General features: G+C 34.7%; 1 protein-coding gene across 5 annotated transcripts in view; it reads left to right on the top strand.

Annotated features, from left to right (window-relative positions):
• Positions 1 to 22,583, top strand: part of Prelid2 (PRELI domain containing 2) — a 396,128-nt gene that overhangs the window by 151,146 nt on the left and 222,399 nt on the right. The gene's annotated exons all lie outside the window — the stretch shown is intronic.

Below are 22,583 nucleotides of genomic sequence, written 5' to 3'. Positions count from 1 at the left end.
GACCTGTCTCTGTAGTGAATATAGATGCAAAAAGCTTCAATAAGATACTGGAAAACAAAATGCAGATCATCAGGAAGATTGTACACCATGACCAAGTAAGACCAATTAAGATTTATCTCAGGGATGAAGGTATGGCTCAACATATGCAAGTCAACAAATGTAATACATCATATTAAAAGAGTGAAGAGATAAATCACATTATTAGTTTAGTAGAAGCAGAAAAAAAGTTTACAAAGACTAATACTCATTCTTGATGAAAACCCTACAGAAAATTCAAATAGAAAGTCACTATCTCAATCTGGTAAAAGCTATCAATGACAAACCAATAATGAACATCATGTTAAATATTGAAAATTAAAAACTTCCATTCTAGAATCAGGAACAAAACAAAGACACATACTATCACCACTTCTATTTGTAATAACTCTGGGAACATTAGCTAAAGCAATCAGAAAAGAGAAGAAAATAAGAGGAACGAAGACAGAAAAGGAAGAAGTAAAAGGATCATTATTTGCAGATGATATGATATTTAACCTAGAAGATCTCCAAAACTCCACCAAAAGTCTTGTAGATTTAAAATCCAAATTCAGTAGCATATATCTGGATACAAAGTCAACACTCGAAAGTTAATAGCATTTCTATACAGAAAAAGCAAACTCACTGAAAAAGAAATTCAGTAAACCACACTTTTCACAATAGCATCAAAAGAAAATGAAATACATTGGAATCAATCTAATGAAGGGAGTAAAATATCTTCATGTTTAAAACTACAATACTCTGAAAAAGGAGCTCAAAGAGGATATCCGAAAATGAAAATATATCCATCTTTCTTGGGTTGGAAGAACCAAAATGGTGAAAATGTCCATATTTCCAAAACTGGTACATGAGTTTACTGAAATTCTGATGTAAATACCAAAGCATAAATCATAGAAGTAGGGAAAATAATTCCAAAATTCATTTGGAACCAGAGGATAGCTAGAAGAGCAAAACCAATTCTGAGTTACAAAGGCAAGGCAAAAGGCATCACAATCTTCAACTTCTAGTTGTACTACAAAGCTACCATAATACAAAAAAATAGCATGGTATTAAAAAAACAGTAAAACAAAACAAAACAAAAAAACAGACCTGAGAGAATCAAAGGGACAGATTAGAAGATGCAGAAACAACTTCAAACACATTTAGCCACCTTATCTTTGATAAAGGAGTCAATCATTTTCACTAGAAGAATGACAGCCTCTTTAATAAATCATGCTGGGAAAACTGGCTTTCCACATGCCATGCGTTAAGCCTGGTCTCATATCTCTTATCTAAACTGAAATAAAAATGGTTCAAAGATCTAAGTGTTAAAGCAGAAACACTGAGTAAGCTATAAGATGGATTAGGTAAAACTCTTGAAGACATAGATGTATGTGAAGAATTTATAAACAAAACCCCAATTGCATAGGAAATATTACAAAGAATCAATAACTGAAATTTCATTATATTGCAAAACTTTTGAGCAGCAAAAAAGACCATCATCGAAGTGAAGCAATAACCCACAGAGTGTGAAAAATTCCTTACCAGGTATTCCTCAAACAAAGGACAAATATCTAGAACATATAAAAGACTGCAAAAAAAAATCAGACCCTCAAAATTTAAAAATGCAATCCAAAAATGGACATCTGAAATGAATAGACACTTCTTAGGTGAAGATGTAAAAACAGTTAATAAATATATGAAAAAAATTTCAACTTAACTAGTTTTTTGAGGTATGCAAATTAAAACAACACTGAGTTTCCCTCTCTCTCACAAAGAATGGATATCATCAAGGAATCAACTAATAACAGCTAGAGAGCAACAAGATAATGGACTGGTAAGCAGCAGAGAAATAGCCTTTCTGTGACAGTTTGTTCAATTGAATTACAGTGGCAGTACAACATATCAGAACTTGTGGGACACAACGAAAGCTGTCCTAAGAGGGAAATTTATAGTGGTAAATACCCATATCAGGAATATAGGGCAAGCACAAACAAACAACTCAGTGTTGAACCTCAAACTTCTAGGAAAAAAAAAGAGTAGGCTAAACCAAAAGCTCATAAGCAATAGGAAGCTTTGCAGATCAGAGCAGAAATTAATGCTCTGATGACTAAAAAACCAATACAATTAATACATTGAAAGAAGGATTAAACAAAATCAATAAACTTTTCCCAAGCTCATCAGAAAAAGCAAAGCAAAGACTCAAATCCACTAATTAAGAATGAAAAGGGTAAAATCATAATGGACCTAGCAGAAATCCAGAAGATCATCTATATATATTGAAAATTTATATCCTAGTAAGATAGAAAATGCAGAATGGACAGATTCCTAGATATATGAATTGCTAAACCTGAATTAAGAAGACATAAAAATATAAATAAACCAAAATCAATCAATGAAATTGAAGTTGTAATTAAAAACCTACCAACAAGGAAAAGCCCAAGCCATGATGGATTTACTTCTCAATTCTACAAGAAATTTAGAGATGAACTAATACCAATACTTCTCAAAGTCTTTAATGAAATTGAAAGGGAAGCAATATTTCCAAATACATTTCTGGAAGCAAGAATTACACTGATACCAAAACTGGAGAAGGGCCCAACTAAGAAAGAGAATTACACACCAATCTCCCTAGTGAGCATAGATACAAAAAATCCATAAATGGATGCATGGATAAAGAGGATGGTTTTTAAAAACACAATGGAATCCTGCTCTGCCTTAAAGAAAGATAAGGTTGAATATCACATGAAACATTTTTGGGAAAATGGATGCACATTGAGACCATACTTTTAAGTGAAATATATTTAAATATTGGATTGTTTCCCTAGTGTGAGAAATTAAAAGGGTAAATAAGGGCCAAAATGTATAATAGATATTGGGAAATAGAAAGAAAATGTTTAAATGGGAAGAGAAACAAGGGATGGAGAGATCCCAGTTGTTGATTCTTTGAAGTGTTTCCCATGCAGTTTGTGTTTTGTGCATAAATTCTCTGCCTACTCCTTTGTCTCTAGGATTTCTTCCTACCTTGTCTTCCAGTGGATTTAGTGTTTCTGTTTTAATATTTAGATATTTGATCCATTTTGATTTTAGTTTAGTGCCTATGGGTCTATTTTCAGTCTTTGGCATGTGGAAAGCCAATTTTTCCAACACTATTTATTAAAGAGACTATCTTTCTTCCAGGAACATGTTTAGCCCTTTTGTCAAATATAGGGTGGCTGAGTGTCTTTGTAATTGTGTTTGATGTCTTCTAATGTGTTCCATTGATCCTCAAGTCTATTTCTTAGCCAATACCATGCTGATTTTATCACTGTAGCTCTGTAGTATAATTTCAAGTGGGGAATTGAGATGCCTTCTGCCTTGCTTTTGGTGCCCAGAACTGCCTTTACTCTTCTAGGTTTATTCTCTTTCCAAATGAATTTTAGGAATGTTTTCTCTAGGTCTGTAAGGTATATCAATGGTATTGTGAATGGGATTGCATTACATTTGTTAAACAGTTTTGAGAGTATGGCCATTTTTACAATGTTGGTTCTTCCTAACCAGGAGCAAGGAATATCTTTCCATTTTCTAATATCCTCCTCAATCTCTTTTTTAGTAGTATAATTCTCACCATGTAGGTCTTTAACATTCTTGGTTAGGTTCATTTCTAAATATTTCATTTTTTTAGATGCTATTGTGAAAGGTGTTATTTCCATAATTTCTCTTTCAGTGAGTTTGTTGCTTGTGTACAGGAATGTTATTGATTTTTGAGTACTGACTTTGTATCAGCTACACTGTTGAATATGTTTATTAACTCTAGTAGTCTTTTAATGGCATTTTTGGGGTCTTCTATGTAGGGTATCATGTCATCTGCAAATAGTTAGTTTTCTTCCTTTCCTGTCCTTATTCCTTTTATTTCTCTTTCTAGTCTGATTGCTCTGGCTAATATTTCCAAAACTATATTGAATATGAATGGTGATAGCAGACATACATGTCTTGTTCCTGATTTTAGAGTGAAAGCTTTCAGTTTATGTCAATTTAGTACAACGTTGGCTGCTGGTTTGTCATAGATGGCCTTTATCAGATTGAGGTAAATATCATCTATTCTGAGTTTCTATAGGGTTCATGAACAAGTGTTGGACTTTATCAAAGCTTTTCCTGCATCTATTGAGATAATTATGTGATTTTTGTTTTTGGCTCTGTTGATGTGGTGTATTACATTTATTGATTTGTGTATGTTAAAGCATCCCTGCATTCCTGGGATAAATCTCGGTTGGTCATGATGCATAATCTTCTTGATGATTTGCTGTATAATATCTGCCCATATTTTATTGAGAATCTTTGCATCAATTTTTGTTAGTCAGATTGGCCTATCGTTCTCCTTTTTGGTGAGTCTTTCTCCAGTTTTGGTATCAGAGTGATACTTGCCTTCAGGAATCAGTTAGGCAGGATCATTTCCCTTTCAGTTTCATTGAAGAGTTTGAGGTGTATTTGCATTAAATCTTCTCTAAATTTCTTGTAGAATTAGCTGTGGATCCACCAGGACATGGTCTTTTCTTTGTTGGTAAGTTTTTAACATTGTCAATTTTAATAGCTGATATTGGTTTATTCAAAATTGTTATATCTTCTTGATTGAACTTTGCTAGTTCTTTTATTTGTAGAAATCTGTCCATTTCCTCTGTGTTTTCCATCCTATGTGAGTAAAGATTTTCAAAGTAGGTACTCATGATCTTTTGACTTTCCATAGGATCTGTAGTAATTTCTCTCTTAACAGTCCTTATTAGTGAATTTGAGTTTTTTCATTCTTTTTCTTGATAAGATTCTCTAGAGGTTTATCAATTTTTTTTATTCTCTCAAAAAACCAGATATTTCATTCATTAATTTTTTTGTTTTGATTTTTGAGTGTCAATTGAATTAATTTCTGTTTTGATCTTTATAATTTTCTCTCTTCTATGAGGTTTGGGTTTTACTTGCTCTTGTTTTTCTGGAAGTTTGAGATGTAGCATTATATTTTTTTGTGCTCATTCTGTTTTCTTGATATGACAATTTATTGCTATATATTTCCCTTTAGGACCACTTTCATTGTATCCCACAGGTTTTGGTCTGTTGTATCTGCATTTTCATCGAATTGTAGGTATTGCTTAATTTCTTCTTTAATTTTATCTGTAACACATTGGTTGTTCAGGAGATTGAAATTTAATTTCCATGTATTTATGCTAGTTTTGCAATTTCTTTTGCCATTAATTTTTCATTACAGTGCATTATGGTCAGATATTATGCATGGGATAATTTCAGTCCCTTTACATTTAGTTAAGAATGTCCTATGGGCTAACATATGGTCTGTTTTGGAGAATGCCCTATGCACAGCTGAGAAGAATGTGTATTCTGATGTGGTAGGGTGGAATACTCTGTTAATGTCTACTAAGTCCATTTGCTCACAGGTTTGATTCAATTCTGTTATTTCTTTGCTGCTTTTTGTCTAGTTGATCTATCTCTTTGTGAAAATGTGGTTAAGATCCCTTAATATAATTGTATTATTGCCTATTTGGTTTTTCATCTGTATTGATACTTGTCTTATACAGTTGGTTCCTGCTATATTTGGTGCATATATATTTATGATTGCTAGCTCTTCTTCTTCTTGAATTATTTCCTTGACAAGTATGTAGTGACCTTCTTTATCTCTTTTGATAATTTTTGTTTTGAAGTTCACATTGTATACAAGCAGAATAGTTACTTCTGCTTTTTTCTGGGTTCCTGTTACATGGAATACAATTTTCTACCCTTTCATTTTTAATCTATGAATTTTCTTTTTTTTTTTATTTAAGAGGAAAAAGAGAAAAACACAAAACAAAACAAAGCAGTGTAAGGTTACATATAATACAGAACTACAAAAAAAAAGCATAACAGTAAGAAATCACCTGTTAATAGATTACATATTATCATCTTGGAAATAGTTGTTCAAATCACAGTATCAAAGAATACAAAGTAGACATTCAAACAGAGAGACTACAAACAGCTGTGTTCAATGATCCAAAAACATTAATATAGTCAGCTATTCAACATCCCTATACACACTTGCTGTTATATCCGTTAGAGCTCTTTTTTCCCCTTCCTCTCTTTTTACAACAAAATTTACACATTTTAGATTTTATTACTCCTTAGTTCTTATTACTTTTTTGGGGGGGAGAATAAAGTCAAATATGGCAGAACAAAGCTGTCAGTGAAAACCAAGGATAGACTTAGCACATGATGTAGAACAGAGTATACGGTTATTAACAATAGTTATCAACGTTGTCTCTTGTTTCCTTAAAAAGATTTGTCTATCTCATTAGATATTATAAAGTTGGACAAAACAGTAGAGAACAAGACCAATAAAACTTAGACATTGTAAACATTACAGGACTTCCAAAGGAGACAATAGTCAAACCAGAATGGGCATCTTAGTGAATCTTACTGCCTTCAAAGTAGTTGCCTATACCCTCGGACCTGATACTATCCCACAGAATGGAACAGAGTCTAATCAGTCAAAACAAGATCGTGGGAGCATTACAGGACTTCAAAACAAGTTAATAGGAAATCGAAAAGAGTTACTATTATATATCCTAATTTTTTTAAATTTTTCCCTTAATTAAAATAAACATAAGAAATAACTAAATAATTTTTTTAAAGAATAATAGTTACCATAGTGTCTGTCTTTTTCCTTGAGATATTTGGATAAAACTTCATATACTATAGCTTCAAATATTTCCATATCAAGAAGCCCGGAATAAAGCCTTTCTAATTAATAAGTGAAAATTTTATAAGGCTTCAAGGCCACATAATGGGGAATCATGATTGCCACATATTTTCATATATTTGAATCATTACTTACATTAGGGAAACTATTCGGTATTCATACATGCGAGATTGATTTATTTCACTTATGAGTATGGTCTCAAGCTGCGCCCATTTATTGATAAATATCTCAATGTGATCCTTCTTTATAGCTGAATAATATTCCATTGTATAGAAATACCACAACTTTTTTATCCATTCCTCAGTTGATGGACACTTGGGTTGTTTCCAAGATCTGGCGATTACAAATTGTGCTGCTATAAACATAGGTGCACATAAATCACTGTGGTATGATGCTTTCAGTTCTTCTGGGAATATGCCTAGAAGTGGAATAGCTGGAATAAATGGGATTTCCAATCCCAACTTTTTGAGAAACCTCCAGACAGACCTCCACAAAGGCTGTACCAGTCTACACTCCCACCAACAGTGCAGGAGAGTTCCTTTTTCCCCACATCCTCTCCAGCATTTGTTGTTGTTGGTTTTCTTGATCCTGGCCATTCTTTCAGGAGTGAGATGGAATCTCAGTGTCGTTTTAATTTGCATTTCTCTGATGACCAATGATGATGAGCATGTTTTCATATATTTATTTGCCATTTGCATTTCTTCATCTGAGAATTGTGTATTCATCTCAGATGCCCATTTTTGGATTGGATCTTTGAATTTTGGAGGTCTGAGTTTTTTTAATTCTTTATATGTTTTAGACAAGAGTCCCTTGTCTGAGAGAGAGTTCACTAAAATCTTTTCCCAGTTTGTGGGTTTTCTTTTCACTATGCTGGAGATTTCTTTTGACATGCAGAAACTTTTTAATAAGATGTGGTCCCAGTTATTGATTCTGGGAAGTGTTTCCCGTGCGGTTTGAGTCCTGTTCATGAATTCTCTACCTACTCCTATGTCTCCAAGGTTTCTACCCACTTTGTCTTCCAATAGATTTAGTGTTTCTGTTTTAATATTCAGATCTTTGACCCATTTAGATTTTAATTTAGTACATGGTGATAGACATGGGTCTAGCTTTAGTTTTCGGCAAATGGAGAGCCAGTTTTTCCAGCACCATTTATTAAAGAGACTATCGTTCTTCCAGTGAACCTGCTTGGCTCCTTTATCAAAGATAAGGTGGTTGAGTGTGTTTGTAGTTGTGGTTGTATCTTCTAATCTATTCCATTGATCTTCGCCTCTGTTTTGATTCCAATACCATGTTGATTTTACTACTGTTGCTTTGTAGTATAATTTCAAGTCAGGGATTGTGATGCCTCCTGCTTTGCCTTTGCTGCTTAGAATTGCCTTTGCGATTCTAGGTCTCTTCTGGTTCCAGATGAAATTTAGGAGTGATTTCTCTAGATCTATAAGGTATGTTGATGGTATTTCTATTGGGATTGCATTGAATCTGTATCAGAGTTTTGGGAGAATGGCCATCTTCACAATGTTTGTTCTTCCTATCCATGAGCAAGGGATGTCTTTCCATTTTCTGAGATCATCTTCAATTTCCTTTTTCAGTGTATTATAGTTTTCACTGTATAAGTCTTTCACTTCTTTCGTAAGAGTAATTCCTAAATATTTCATTTTTTTGCTTGCTAATGTGAATAGTCCAGTTTCTCTTATTTCCCTCTCTGTAATTTTGTTGTTCGTGTATAGGAATGCTATTGATTTCTGAGTATTGATTTTGTATCCAGCCACATTACTGAATTTATTTATTGTATCTAAGAGTATTTCAATGGAGTTTAGGGGGTCTTCTATGTAGAGTATCATGTCATCTGCAAACAATGATAACTTAACTTCTTCTTTTCCTATCTTTACCCCTTTTATTTCTCTTTCTTGCCTAATTGCTCTGGCTAGTACTTCCAGTACTATATTAAATAGGAGTGGTGATAAAGGACATCCTTGTCTTGTGCCTGATTTTAAAGTAAAGGCTTTCAATTTTTGGCCATTTAGAATGATGCTGGCTGTTGGTTTGTCATAAATGGCCTTTATTATATTGAGGTAAAGACCATCTATTCCAATTTTCTGTAGAGTTTTTATCATGAATAAATGTTGGACCTTATCGAAGGCTTTTTCTGCATCTATAGAAATGATCATGTGATTCTTATTTTTGGCTTTATTGATATGGTGGATTACATTTATTGATTTGCGTATGTTGAACCATCCTTGCATTCCTGGGATGAATCCCACTTGGTCATGGTGTATAATCTTCTTGATGATTTGCTGGATCCTATTTGCCAATATTTTATTGAGGATTTTTGCATCTGTGTTCATTAGGGAGATCGGTCTATAGTTCTCTTTTTTAGTTGGGTCTTTCTCAGGTTTTGGTACTAGAGTAATATTTGCTTCCAGGAACGACTTAGGAAGGATTGCTTCCCTTTCAATTTCATTGAACAGTTTGAGGAGTGTCGGCATTAGGTCTTCTTTGTATTTCTTGTAGAATTCTGCAGTGAATCCATCTGGGCCTGGGCTCTTCTTGGTGGGTAAGGACTTAATTACATTTTCAATTTCAGTAACAGAGATTGGGTTATTCAACAGTTTTACATCCTCTTGATCTAGCTTTGGCACTTCATATGCTTCTAAGAATCTGTCTATTTCTTCTGTGTTATCAAACTTTTGAGAGTAGAGGTTTTCGAAGTAGGTGTTGATGATCTTCTGTATTTCTATTGGGTCTGTAGTGATTTCTCCTTTTTCATTTCTTATTGCATGAATTTGAGCTTTTTCTTCCCTTTTTTAAATAAGGTTGGCTAGGGGCTTATCGATTTTATTTATTCTTTCAAAGAACCAACTCTTTGATTTGTTGATTCTTTGGATTGTTTTCTTAGTCTCTATTGCATTGATTTCTGCTCTGATTTTTATAATTTCCTCTCTTCTTTTGGCTTTGGGCTTGACTTGCTCTTCTTTTTCTAGCTGTTTGAGGTGTAGCATCAAGTTATTTATTTGTATTCGTTCTGTTTTCCTGATGTGGGAACTCAGTGCAATAAATTTTCCTCTCAGGACGGCTTTCATTGCATCCCACAGGTTCCGGTAAGTTGTATCTGTATTTTCATTTTCTTTTAGATATTGTTTGATTTCTTCTTTAATTTCCTCTGTGACCCACTGATTACTCAAGAGTGTATTATTCAGTTTCCATGTGTTTGTGGGATTTTTGCAGTATCTTTTATCATTAATTTCTAATTTCAGAGCGCTATGATCCGATAACATGCAAGGGATGATTTCAGCTCTTTTGCACTTGTTTAAATATGTTCTGTGAGCTAATATATGGTCTATTTTAGAAAATGATCCATGTACTGCTGAGAAGAATGTGTATTCTGATGTTGTTGGGTGGAACATCCTGTATATGTCTATCAAACCCATTTGTTCACAGGTATGATTCAGTTCTGTTATTTCTTTGCTCATTTTCTGTCTGGTTGATCTGTCCCTTGGTGTCAATGGCGTATTAAGGTCTCCTGTTACAATTGTGTTACTGATAATTTGAGTTTTCATTTCTGTTAATAATTGTTTTATATAACTTGGTGCTCTGGAGTTTGGTGCGTATATATTTAAGATAGTTATCTCTTCCTCTTGGAGTTTTCCCCTTACAAGTATGTAGTGACCTTCTTTGTCCTTTATGGTCATTGTTGGTTTAAAGTTCACGTTGTCTGCAAACAGAATGGCTACTCCTGCCTTTTTCTGGATTCCTGCTGCATGAAGAATTGTTTTCCATCCTTTGACTTTCAGTCTGTGAGTATCCTTCTGGGTTAGATGGGTTTCCTGTAAACAGCATATGGTTGGATTTTGTTTCTTGATCCATTCTGCTAGTCTGTTTCTTTTGATTGGTGCATTGAGACCATTTACATTAATGGTTATTACTGTTAAATGCTGGTTAATTGTAGGAATGTTATCTCTCTGCTGTTGCATCTTTATCTTTCTGTTCTGTTTAATTATTTGCTTTGCTTAGTGGTTTTTTCCTTTGTGTATCTAAACTGTCTTTCAATATTTTTTGCAGGGTCGGTTTGGTGTTCATGAAGTTCTTCAGCTGTTCTTTGTCATGGAAGTATCGTATTGCACCATCTATTTTGAATGATAGTTTTGCAGGATATATCAGTCTTGGTTGGAAATCATTTTGCTTTAGGATCTGGAATATTTCACTCCATGCTCTTCTTGACTTTATCGTTTGTGCTGAGAAGTCTGCTGTGATTCTGATAGGTTTTCCTTTATAAGTGATCTGTCTTTTCTCTCTGACAGCTTTTAGTAATCTATTCTTGTGTTGGATTTCTGGGATGGTGATTATTATATGTCTGGGTGTAGTTTTATTTTGGTTATGAGTGTTTGGAGTTCTATATGCTTCACTGATCTTGATGTCAGTTTCTGATCTCATGCTTGGGAAATTTTCAGCTATTACTTCTCTAAATATCCGCTTGACATCCTTTATGTTGTCTCCCTCTCTTTCATTAATCCCTATCATTCTTATGTTATTCTTCTTTGCATCGTCTTGCAGTTGTTGAATTGTTGTTTCCTGATTCCTTGTTATTTTCAAAAGATCTTTCCTTTCCTGTTCACTAGCTGCAATCATGTCTTCAAGGTCTGAAATTCTATCTTCACTTTCATTAAGGCGGTTTTTACAACTTTCAGTGGAGTTTTTTATTTCCTGTATATCTCTGTGCATCTGCATTATGTATTCTGTTTGTTTCTTATATTGCTCGTCTAGGGATTCTATCTTTTTGTTTAGTTCCTCCAATTTTTTATCTGTGTTTTCTTTAGATATATTTAGAATCTCTTTCATTTCTTTTATCATTTCTTCTTTTATCTGGGAGATTATTTCGAGTTTGAATTTCTTTAAAGCTTCCTGGAGTTGTTTGTCAACTTCAGTAGCTATTATGTCCGATATATGAGGTGGATGGGATATATTTTCTTCTATATACATTGCTCCTAGGGTTTCCTGAGATGGGCTGGAGGTTTGAGGTTGTAATTTGGTCTTTCGTTTTGTCATTTTGTATATTTCTGTGTTTCAAGTGTTATTTGAAAGCTTCCTCAGGATCTGTTGAAAATCCCCTTCTATGCTTGGAGCTACTGAGCCTCTGACACCGCACTACCCCAAGCCATTGGGCCTGCAGAACCAGTGTCCCTCCTCTGCCTGCTCAGAACTCCGCAGTTCCAGACAAGCTGGGCCTCAGGGACACTGTGCGCCCACCTGCCCCTTGGAGGATCCACAGCTCTTCAATTGCAGCTGGGTTAGGGTGCTCTCCACAGGCCACAGTGCCTCAGGAGCCTGTGATCCCTCCCTGCTTGCAGAGATATCCACAGTCCTCTAGGCAAAGGAAGGGACTTCTGCAGGCACTCCAGATCCGCCCAGCTCCTCCTCTGCAGGCAGATGGCTAGGCGGGGCTGGGCTTGGGGGTTAGTGTAGGCCCGCCCATCCATCAGGAGCTCAGCAGACTTCCAAGTGTAGCCGGGGGGGGGGGGGGGGGGGGGGGGGGGGGGGGGGGGAGGCAGCTGTAGTGGCCTCTAACCCACTGTTCCACTTCACTGCACCCAGAAGCCTGGGGGGTCCGGAACCGTCTGAGATTTGGGCAGACTGTGCTGGGCACTCACCACAGGCTGAGGTGCCTCAGGAAGCTGCCATGCCTCTCTGCTTGCAGAAGTATTCAGTCCTTCAGACAAAGGAACGGGCTTCTGCAGGGACTCCGGATCCGCCCAGCTCCTCCTCTGCAGGAGATGGCTAGGTGCGGCTGGGCTCGGGGGTTAGTGTAGGCCCGCCCATCTGTCAGGAGCTCAGCTGACTTCCAAGTGTAGGGGGGGGGGGATGGGGAGGCAGCTGTAGTGGCCTCTAACCCACTGCTCCACTTCACTGCACCCAGAAGCCTGGGGGGTCCGGAACAGTCTGAGATTTGGGCAGACTGTGCTGGGCACTCACCACAGGCTGAGGTGCCTCAGGAAGCTGCGATGCCTCTCTGCTTGCAGAAGTATTCAGTCCTTCAGACAAAGGAACGGGCTTCTGCAGGGACTCCGGATCCGCCCAGCTCCCTAATCTATGAATTTTCTTTTGAGTGTTTTTTGTATTCCGCATATTGTTGGATCCTATTTCTTGATACATTCTGTCAGTGTATTTCTTTTTATAGGTGAATTGAGGCCATTTACATTGATGGATGTAACTGACATATACTGGCTCAATTTTGTCATGTTATTTTCCTATTGTTGCTTTTCTGCTTTTCCCCCTTACTTAATTGCTTGTTGTCCAGTGGTTCCTTTCTGTTGTTGTTCTGGAAATTGTAGCCATTTTTATCTGTATCTAGTATGTCTTTCAGTACTCTTTCTAGGGTTGGTTTGGTGGACATGAATTTCTTCAGTTTTTCTTTGTCATGGAAGTATCTTATTGCTTCATTAAATTTCAAAGGAAGTTTTTCAGGGTATATCAGTTTGACTTGAAAGTTGTTTTCTTTCAGGGATTGAAATACTTCACCCCAAGCTCATTTTAACTTGAGGGTTTGTGCTGAAGAATCCATCATGATTCTAATGGGTTCTCATTGATAGGTGAGTTGTATCTTTTTTCTAACAGCTTTTAGTATCTGCTTTTATGCTGTATGTCTGAGATCTTAATTATTATATGTCTGGGTGTATATTTATGTTGCTTGTGACTGTTTGGCATTCTACATGCCTCACTTATCTATATGTCAGATTCTTTCTGTATGTTTGGGAAATTTTCTGCTATTAATTTTGTGAATAGTTTACCGATGTTATTCATGTTAACTCCTGCATCTTCATTGATGCCTATTAATTGTATATTGTTTCTCTTTGAATCATCTTGATATTGTTGAATTGTCATTTCATGCTGCCTTGTTATTTTTAAGAGTTCTATCCTTTCATAGTCACTAACTGTGATCCTCAAGGTCTGAAATTCTATCCTCAGCTTCATTTAAATAGTTTTGCCAGCTTTCAGTAAAATTTTTTGTTTCTTCAGTATCTCTTTGAATTTTTTTTCATGCATTCTACTTTATGTCTATATTTTTCATTCAAGGTTTCTATTATTTTTCCATGCTCCTGTACTTTTTTTTATTTATGTCTTTTCTAGGTATGCTGAGCAACTTCTTTGTTAAGGTTGTCATTTCTGTCTTTACATGAGAAATTATTTCTAATCTGATTGCCTCTATAGTCTTATGGATTTTTTTTTATTTCATTTGCTGTCTTTTGAGACATTTCAGTGTATGATTTTTAATGTCCTCTATTTCAGTGTGTCCTGTACTTGTTCCTGATGGACTAGATGTTTGAGATTGCATTTTGCTTTTTCATTTTGTCATTTTCATCTTTTGGACTAATATTTGGTCTTTCAATCTTACTAGTCTTAACCGCCTCTAGTACGTGTCTTAGGGTCCTACTGTGTGGTTGATGGTTGTCCAATTATCGAGTCCTACAATGAATGGAAGGTCCCATCACCTGAATTCCTCCTGCAGGGCCTGTTGGGTGAGTCCTATATTCTTTTTAGGCTGACTAGCCTAGAAGTACTGATGTAAGTCAGCCCTTAGTTCCTGCTGTTACTACAGCTTCAGGGTGTTCCAGGCCACCAGATATACCTGGCTGTAGTGTTTGCCTCAGCTGGGGCCCTACTGTATCACTGAGCATCTTGTAATCTCTTTTGACTTCCTCCTGGTTGAGGGTGGCTTCTTGGCATTGTCGCGTACCCACCTTGTGTTCTCTGTATGGAAGAAGGTCTCACTCACGCTCTTAGAGGCTTGCCAATGTCCTACAGTTGGCGGGCATTTGCTACTGCTCCTGTTTACCCACAGAGGGCCTCTATTTTATGGGGAAACTCATCACACTGTTGTATGCCCATTGAGGTCCTCCATGTGGATGAGGGGCTACTGAGTCTCCTATCAGCCTAGCAAGGTTAATGCACTGCTATCCTAGGTCTGGGGTTTGAAGGGGAGAGACAGCCAAAGATCTGTGGCATTCTAAGGTCTGGGAGTTGAGAGGAAGGGGCAGCCCACAATCTGCAGCCATCCTAGGCCTGAGAGGCAAGTGGAAGAGGTAGCTGATGATCCCTGGCTGTCCTGGGTCTGGAGAGTCAGGAGGAGGCAGCCAATGATTTGTGGCTGTCTGAGATCTAGGGGTCAAGAAGGAGAAGCAGCCGAAGATCCATTGCTGTTCCAGGTCTGATGGTCAAGGGGTAGGAGCAAAAACTTTCTGCAATTCTCAAAAAGTTTAAATGTACAATATATTCCAGAGGACAAAAATTTTGACATCTGTTTCTGTAAAGCAATCACTGCGCTCATTCTTTTCACTTTACCTTTTCTTCTCCTCTAGCTTTTATTCATATTATTTTACTTTATCAAGGTTTATAACATTTTATATTATTCCTTTAACATTTTTTCTACTTTTATTTTGGTTTTAAGTCCAAACTTAAGTACATTAAATCCTCACTATTGAACATTGTTTTCCTCAGATATAATATGATTGGATAAAACTTGTGTATTAGGCATTTGAAGAATAACTTATAAATACAGGATTCTCCAACTTTTTAAAGGTGGAAGACTGGTTTTAATTTTATTTTTTATAATTATAATAGTAATTCTTAATTTTCAGGGCTGTGCTTCAGATCCAGAACCTCTCACATGTTAGGCATTCTGCCACTGAACTGCATTCTGAGCCATGAAATCGAAGAACTCTCTATCTGGGTATAAAATCCTTGTTTCACATTTTGACCTTTGAATTTCTTGCAAATTCTGCTTGCTTCTTGCCTTGATTTATAAGTTGTGCTTGAGAAGTCTGGTGCTAGTTGAATTTGTTTCCTGCTAAAAGATTTGTGGTCTTTTTGCTTTCCCAGAGATGCCTGGTATTTACCTCTGTGGTCCAATGGCCTCATCACAGTATATCTGGGGGCTCATCATTCTGGTGAGTTTCCTCAGGGGCCATTTAGTAAGTGTCTTAGATTTTCTGTAATTCTATGGACTTTTTTTATCTTGTATTTTAACATATTTATTGTATTACATTGTTTTTCCTTTTCCCAGAAATACCACTTATGTGCGGTTGGATTTTATTTACTTATGTTCAGTATAAATTGTTTTATTTTGACTTTTTATTTTATTAAACTATTTTTCATTAGCTTGGTTGTTTTTCTACTTTCCTTCATTCCTCTTATGAAATGATCATTTGAAGATAATTCTAAGAGAATGTATAATTTAATTTTTTACTTTTTTGTTTTTTTCAGTACTGGGGATAGAACTCTCAATTTTGTGCTTGCCAGGATGGCACTTATGCCACTGAGCTAAATACCTAGCCTTAGTTTTTTACTTTTGAGATGATTTTTGTTCCATTTTTCCCAGTCAGACCTTACTTCATATATTCCTGATTTATGATTATTTCTGTTTCTTGTATTTTTATTGTATAATTCATGATGATTTTATCCCCACTTGCTTGTTTTAAAATATTGATATCCAGCTAAAAAACCCATATAATTTTAAAATCACAAGCCAGAGAAAAGCAAAACAATCACATACAAATGTTGTACATTTATAATTATAGCAGACTTCTCAACACAGACCCTAAGGTTAGAAAAGCTTGGAATGAAATATTTTAACAACTAAGAGCAAATATCTTCCAGCACAGATTACCATAGCAGATCTGTCCTTCAAATAGATGGAGAAATAAGGTGTTCTCTTAAAAAAGACCAGCTCATAATATATATTATGGTTGAATAAGCACTAGAAAAAATACCTAAGTATATTCTAAACAGAAATGATTATTTAGAAACAGCCCAAAACACTAAAGAATCTAGTCAGATTAATGGATTACAACATAGCAAAAAGATCAAGAAAAGAACCCAAAGATTACATGGACAAATATAGAAGATAATGATTGTAAATAACCAACATATCTCTAAATATTTCAATTTAGAAAGTTTGGACTTAAAACCAAAAATACTTCAATTTTCTGACTAAAAGACATGGATTGGAAAACTGAATTAAAAAACAGACTCCAACAATCTGTTGCATTCAAGAAACTCATCTAATCCCCCAAGATATCCATATACTGAAAATTAAAGAATGGGAAATAATATTTCATGCACCAGGGCTCTGAAAACGAGGAGGGGTAGTAATTCTAATATTAGACATGGTGAAATTTAAGTTAACCCTGATTAGAATATACATGGAAGATTACTACAAGCTAGTTAAGGAAACAACTCAACAAGCAGAGATTACATTGATAAATATATATCCACCAAATACTGGTGCACCTATCTTCATAAAACAAAAGCTGATGAATTGAAAAGATCAAGTATAAACGCTACATACAATTATAGTAGGAGATTTTAACATTCTCCTTTCACAAAGAAGCAGATCAACCAAAAAAGACCATTAAAGCAATTTCAGAGCTAATCCACACCCTTGTATACATGGGATTAATGCATATACAGTGTATTCTACTCTCTTATGACAGATTATACACTCTTTTCAGCAGTACATGGCACTTTTCCAAAATAAATCACATGCCAGTCCACAAAACCTGCTTAAGTAAATATTAAAGAATAGAAATTACTCCATTCAATTAGGTTACCTCTTTTTTCCCTAAAATTATTATTGTTTGTTAGAGCTATTTCGATATACATAATGATCATATTCATCACAGGGAGTTTGTACTTGTGCATGATGTAGTTTAGTTTCCCTTTTTTCCCATTCCTCTCACTTCAACTTCTTACTTACAAAACTTTGTTTACATGTTATCTTTTTTTTCTCAATTTTTTCTTTTCCCTTGCTTCATTTCCCCCTCTCTACTCCCCAGTTCCCCTTCTTATGCAACTATTTCTTCATATTTTATAATATCTATTATAATTTTAGTTTGTATTTACACTTTCAGCTTCTCATACCAGAGAGACGATGGGAGATTTACGTGTTTGTTCAGTGTATTTCATTTAAGTGTGTAGTCTGCATCTATTTAACTGTAAATGTCACCATTTTGTGCTTTATGGCTGAGTAGTACCTTCATATAAAAAATCCATATTTTTTATATTTGCTTGCTTTGAGTGAGGTTTGTATTGTTTACAAGATTTAGCTCTTAAAACTGTGCTGCTATAAATACAGGTGTACATATATTACTGTGGTATATTTGTTTAACTCTTTTGGAAAGATACTAAGAAGGGGAAACATCTGGGTCAAATGTGACCTCTAGTCCAAATTTTTTGAGAAATCTCCACACTGATTTCACCAATCACTGCACATGTTTATACTTCCACAATAATGATACAGAAGAGTTCATTTTTCTCTACATCTGCACCAGCATTTGTTATTGGTTCATTTCTTGATAATAGTCGTTCTTTCTGGAGTCAGATAGAATTTCAATGTTGTTCTCATTTCCATCTCTAAATGACCAAGATATTGAATACCTTTTCATATATTTATTTGCATTTCTACTTCATCTGAGAAATGTGTACTCATCTCAGATGCTCATTTTTTGGGTTGAGCCTTTAAGTTTGAAGGATCTGATGTTTTCCAGTTTTTTATATGTTCTAGATATTAGTCTTTTGCCTGAGGAACAACTGGTTAAATTTTTCCACTCTATGTGTTGTCTTTTCACTCTTGATGATTTCCAAAACTTTTTTAATAACACGAGATCTCATTTGTTGATGTTTGTATTATTTTCCATGTAGTTGGTGTTTTCCTGGTGAAGTCTTTGTGTAGACTTGTGTCTTCAAGAGTTCTACTTATTCTCTCTTCCAGTAGATTTAATGTCTCCTTTTGAGTATTTATATCAGTTTGATTTTTCTTTGATCCATTTTGATGTTAGTTTAGTGCATGGTAGTAGACATGGGTCTAATTTTAGTCTTCCTCATATGGAAATTCAGCACCGTTTATTAAAGAAGCTATCTTTCTTTCAGTGAACATGTTTGGCTCTTTTGTCAAAGATGTGGTGGCTGAATATAACTGGATTTTTTTTCTGTATGTTGTTATCTGTTCCACTGATACTCAGTCTCTTTTTTTGCCAGTATTATGTGTTTTTTTCCCCTTAAATCACAGTAGTTCTGTAGTTTAATTTCAGGTCACATCTTGTGATGTTTTCTGCCTTGCTTTGGTTGCCTAGAATTGTTTTTACTATTCTAGATCTCTTCTGGTTACAAATGAATTTTAGGAATGTCTACTTGGTCTTCTACATGTTTTCTCTAGTTCTGTGAGATTTGCTATTGATATTGTCATTGATAATGCAAGATATGTATATCAATTTTGGAAGTATCATCAAATGTTATTTTGCTGGTTTTTACTACCAAAGACCAAGGGATATCTTTCCATTTTCTGATATCTTCTTTGATCTACCTCAGAGTACTATAATTTTCAGTGTAGAGATCTTTTGCTTCCTTTGATTGACTCCTAAGTATTTCATTTTTTCAATGCTATTGTGAAAGGAGTTGCTTCCTTAATTTCTCTCCGAGAGAGTTTATTTTCTCTGTACAGGAATGGTATTGATTTTTGAATGTTGACTTTGAATACAGATACATGACTGAATTTCATTATTTAATCTAGAAGTCTTTTGGTGGAGCTTTTGGGATCTTTTATGTACTGTATCATGTCATCTGTGGGTAATTATAATTTAACTTTTTCTCTTTCTGTCTTTATTCCCTTTATTTCTTTCTCTTGTCTAATTGTTCTGGGTAATGTTTGCATAGCTATAACAAATAGGAGTGGTGATAGTGATAATCCTTGTCTTTTCTACAGAGATTTTTCTGTAGAGAGTTTATCATTAACACTTATTAGACTAGGTCAAATACTATTTCTATGTCTATTGAAATTTTTTATTTGGTTGTGTTGATATGATGTATTACACTTATTGATTTGTGCTTATGTCCCTTGGATGAATACTAGGGGGTCATGGTGCATAATCCTTTTGATGATTTGCTGCATTTTGTTTGACAGTATCTTACTAAGGATTTTTACATCTATGTTCATTAAAGAGATCAGTTTGTCATTAGTTCTCATTTTCATTGGCTGTTTCTCTGATTTTTATATCAGAGTAATGCTTGTTTCCAGGAGTGAATTTGGGAATATTGATTTCCTTTAAAATACTAATAAGTTTGAAGAGTAATAGCATCAGATCCTCTCTAAAGTTCTTATTTTTTTTCAGCTGTTAACCCCTCACAATCTGGGCTTTACTTTTTTGGTAAATTTTTAATTTCATTTTCAATTTGATATTGAGTTATTCTCTTGATTCAAATTCACTAATTCATATGTATCTAATAATCTTTCTATTTCTTTTGTGCTTTCCATCTTATTAAAGTAAATGTTCTCAAAGTAGATATTGATTATCTGGATTTCCACCAGATCTGTTGTGATTTCAGCCTTTTAATTTCTAATTGTATGAATTTGAATCATTTTTCCCTTTTTTTGATAAAGCTGGCTAGTGGTTTATCAATTTTACTTAATTTTGCAAAGAATCAGTTCCACTCATTGATTCTTTTTATTGTTTTCTTAATATCAATTGTATTAATTTCATGTGTGATCTTTATAATTTCTTCCTTTATCCAAGCTATGGATTTGAATTCTTCATCTTTTCCTAGCAGTTTGATGTTCAGCATTAGGTTCTTTATTTGCTTTTCTTCTGTTTTATTCGCATGAGAATCCAGTCCTGTAAATTTCCCTCTAGGAACTACTTTCATTGCACTGCATGTGTTGGTATGTTATATCAGCATTATCATTTAATTGTAGAAACTGTTTAACTTTTTTCTCTAATTTAATGTATGACCAATTGGCTGTTCAGCAAGGTGTTATTTAATTTCCATGTTTTTATGAAAATTTTTTTTTGTTTTTTTGCCACTGATTTCCAGTGTCAATGCACTGTGATCCAATAATACAAAAGGGATAAGTTCAATTAGTCTGCATTTGGTTAAGCATGTTATACAGGCTACTGTGTGATCTATTTTGGTGAATATCCTGTGGATTGCTGAGAATTTGTACTCGTGTTGGTGGTATAACACTTGGTAGATATCTACTAAGACTGTTTGTTTGCAGGTGTGATTTAATTCTATTTTGTCTTTGATTTTTTGTCTTCTTGAGCTATTTGTGACAATGAGGCATTAAGATCCTCCATTACAACTGTTTTAGTGCATATTTGATTTTTCATGTCCATTAATATTCATTTTATATAATTGGGTACACTTATATTTCATGTGTATATATCTATGACTGATATATTTTCATGCTGGAATTTCCCTTATATGTGTGCTGTGATGTTACTTGTCTTTTGATCAGTCTTGGCATGAAGTTTACTTTATCTGCAAATAGAATAGCTGCCCTTGTTTTTTTTCCAGGGTCCTCTCACAGGAAGTATTGTTTTTCCACCCTTTGACTTTGAGTCTATAAATTGTTTTCTGAGTTAAAATTAGTGATTTATATATGCAGCACATATATTTTTTTTTTTTTTTTGGTACTGGGGAGGTGCTTAAGCCACTGAGCTAAATCTGTAGCCCCTATATGCAGCACATTATTAGATCTTGTTTCTTGATTCATTCAGCCAGTTTGTTTCTTTTGATTGGTGAATTGAGACCATTTATAACTGATATGCATTACTGAACTGAAATAATTGATAAACATAACTGATATATTATACATGATATGTGTTGACTTATCCTTGTGGTTTTATTCTCTTGTTAGTTCCTTTTTTCCTCTGTTTGATTGCTTGCCAATCCTGGTGGATTGTATCCATTGGCATTTTTGGGGATTGTAGTCCTCTTCATAGCTCTCTACAATATCTTTGGGAATATTTTGGAGTGCTGGATTGCTATCCATGAATTTCTTCAGCAGTTCTTTGTCATAGGAGCATTCTACTTGCCCATTAATTTTGAAGGATATTTTTACAGTGTACATCAACCTGTGATGGAATTTTTTTTTCTGGTGGTGAAATACTTTGTTCCAAACTCACCTTGACTTGGGCATTTATGCTGAGAAATCTTCTGTGTTTCTGACAGATTTTCCTTTATAGGTGTTTTGTTTCTTTTTTCTAGCAAGTTTTAATATTGTGTTCTTGTGCTGAGTTTTTGGAATCTTGATTATTACATCCTTGGTTTAGATTTATTTTTGTCAGCAATAATTGGAGTTCTATATGCATCAATTATTCGTATGTCTAATTCTTTTCCATGAATTTCTAATTCTTTTTTTTTTTTTGGTCATTTGTTGTGATTCTTGATTTTTCAGTAACTTCAATCAATCTTATGTTATTCCTTTTTGTGCCCTTGCTATTTTTAAGAGAGCTTGCTTTTTTTGATTGCTAGCTGTGAGCTTGTCTCCTAAGCCTGATATTCTGTCTTTGCTTTCATTCAGTCAATTTTATAAACTTTCAAAAGAATTTTTAACTCCCTAAATATCTGTTTAAATCTGTTTCATGGATTCCATTTGTTCCCTATGTTGGTATTCATGGTTTCTACAATTTCCTATGTTCTTCTATTTTTTAAAAGTATGTCTACTTTAGGTTTGCTGAGCAAGTCGATCTTTATGATCATCATCTCACTTTTTTACTGGGGAGATTATTTCTTCTCTGATTGCCTGCATAGTCTCATTATTTGCTTTCCAGCCTCTGGTGTTATCATTCCAGAGAATTCAGCTGTGTGGATTTTGATTTCATGTATCTCTTTGTCCCTGAATTTGTACTGAGTAGGTTGGAGTTTTGAGTTTTATTTTCTTTTGTGTTGGGTCATTTTCCATTTTTTAAATTTAATTTTGTTTTCTTTATTGATGCTTATAAGTTTCTTACAGTAGATAGCTTTATCACTAGTAATAAGGCTTCCCTAGGGAATGTCTTTTTTTCAGAGATACATTATTCTTTTTTTT

Source organism: Cavia porcellus, unplaced genomic scaffold, assembly GCF_034190915.1.
Source record: "Cavia porcellus strain 051 isolate PalLab524CR breed Dunkin Hartley unplaced genomic scaffold, mCavPor4.1 scaffold_21, whole genome shotgun sequence".
Taxonomy (NCBI): Eukaryota; Metazoa; Chordata; class Mammalia; order Rodentia; family Caviidae; genus Cavia; species Cavia porcellus.
Note: the sequence above shows the minus strand (reverse complement) of the source record. Positions and strands in the feature narration are given on the sequence as shown.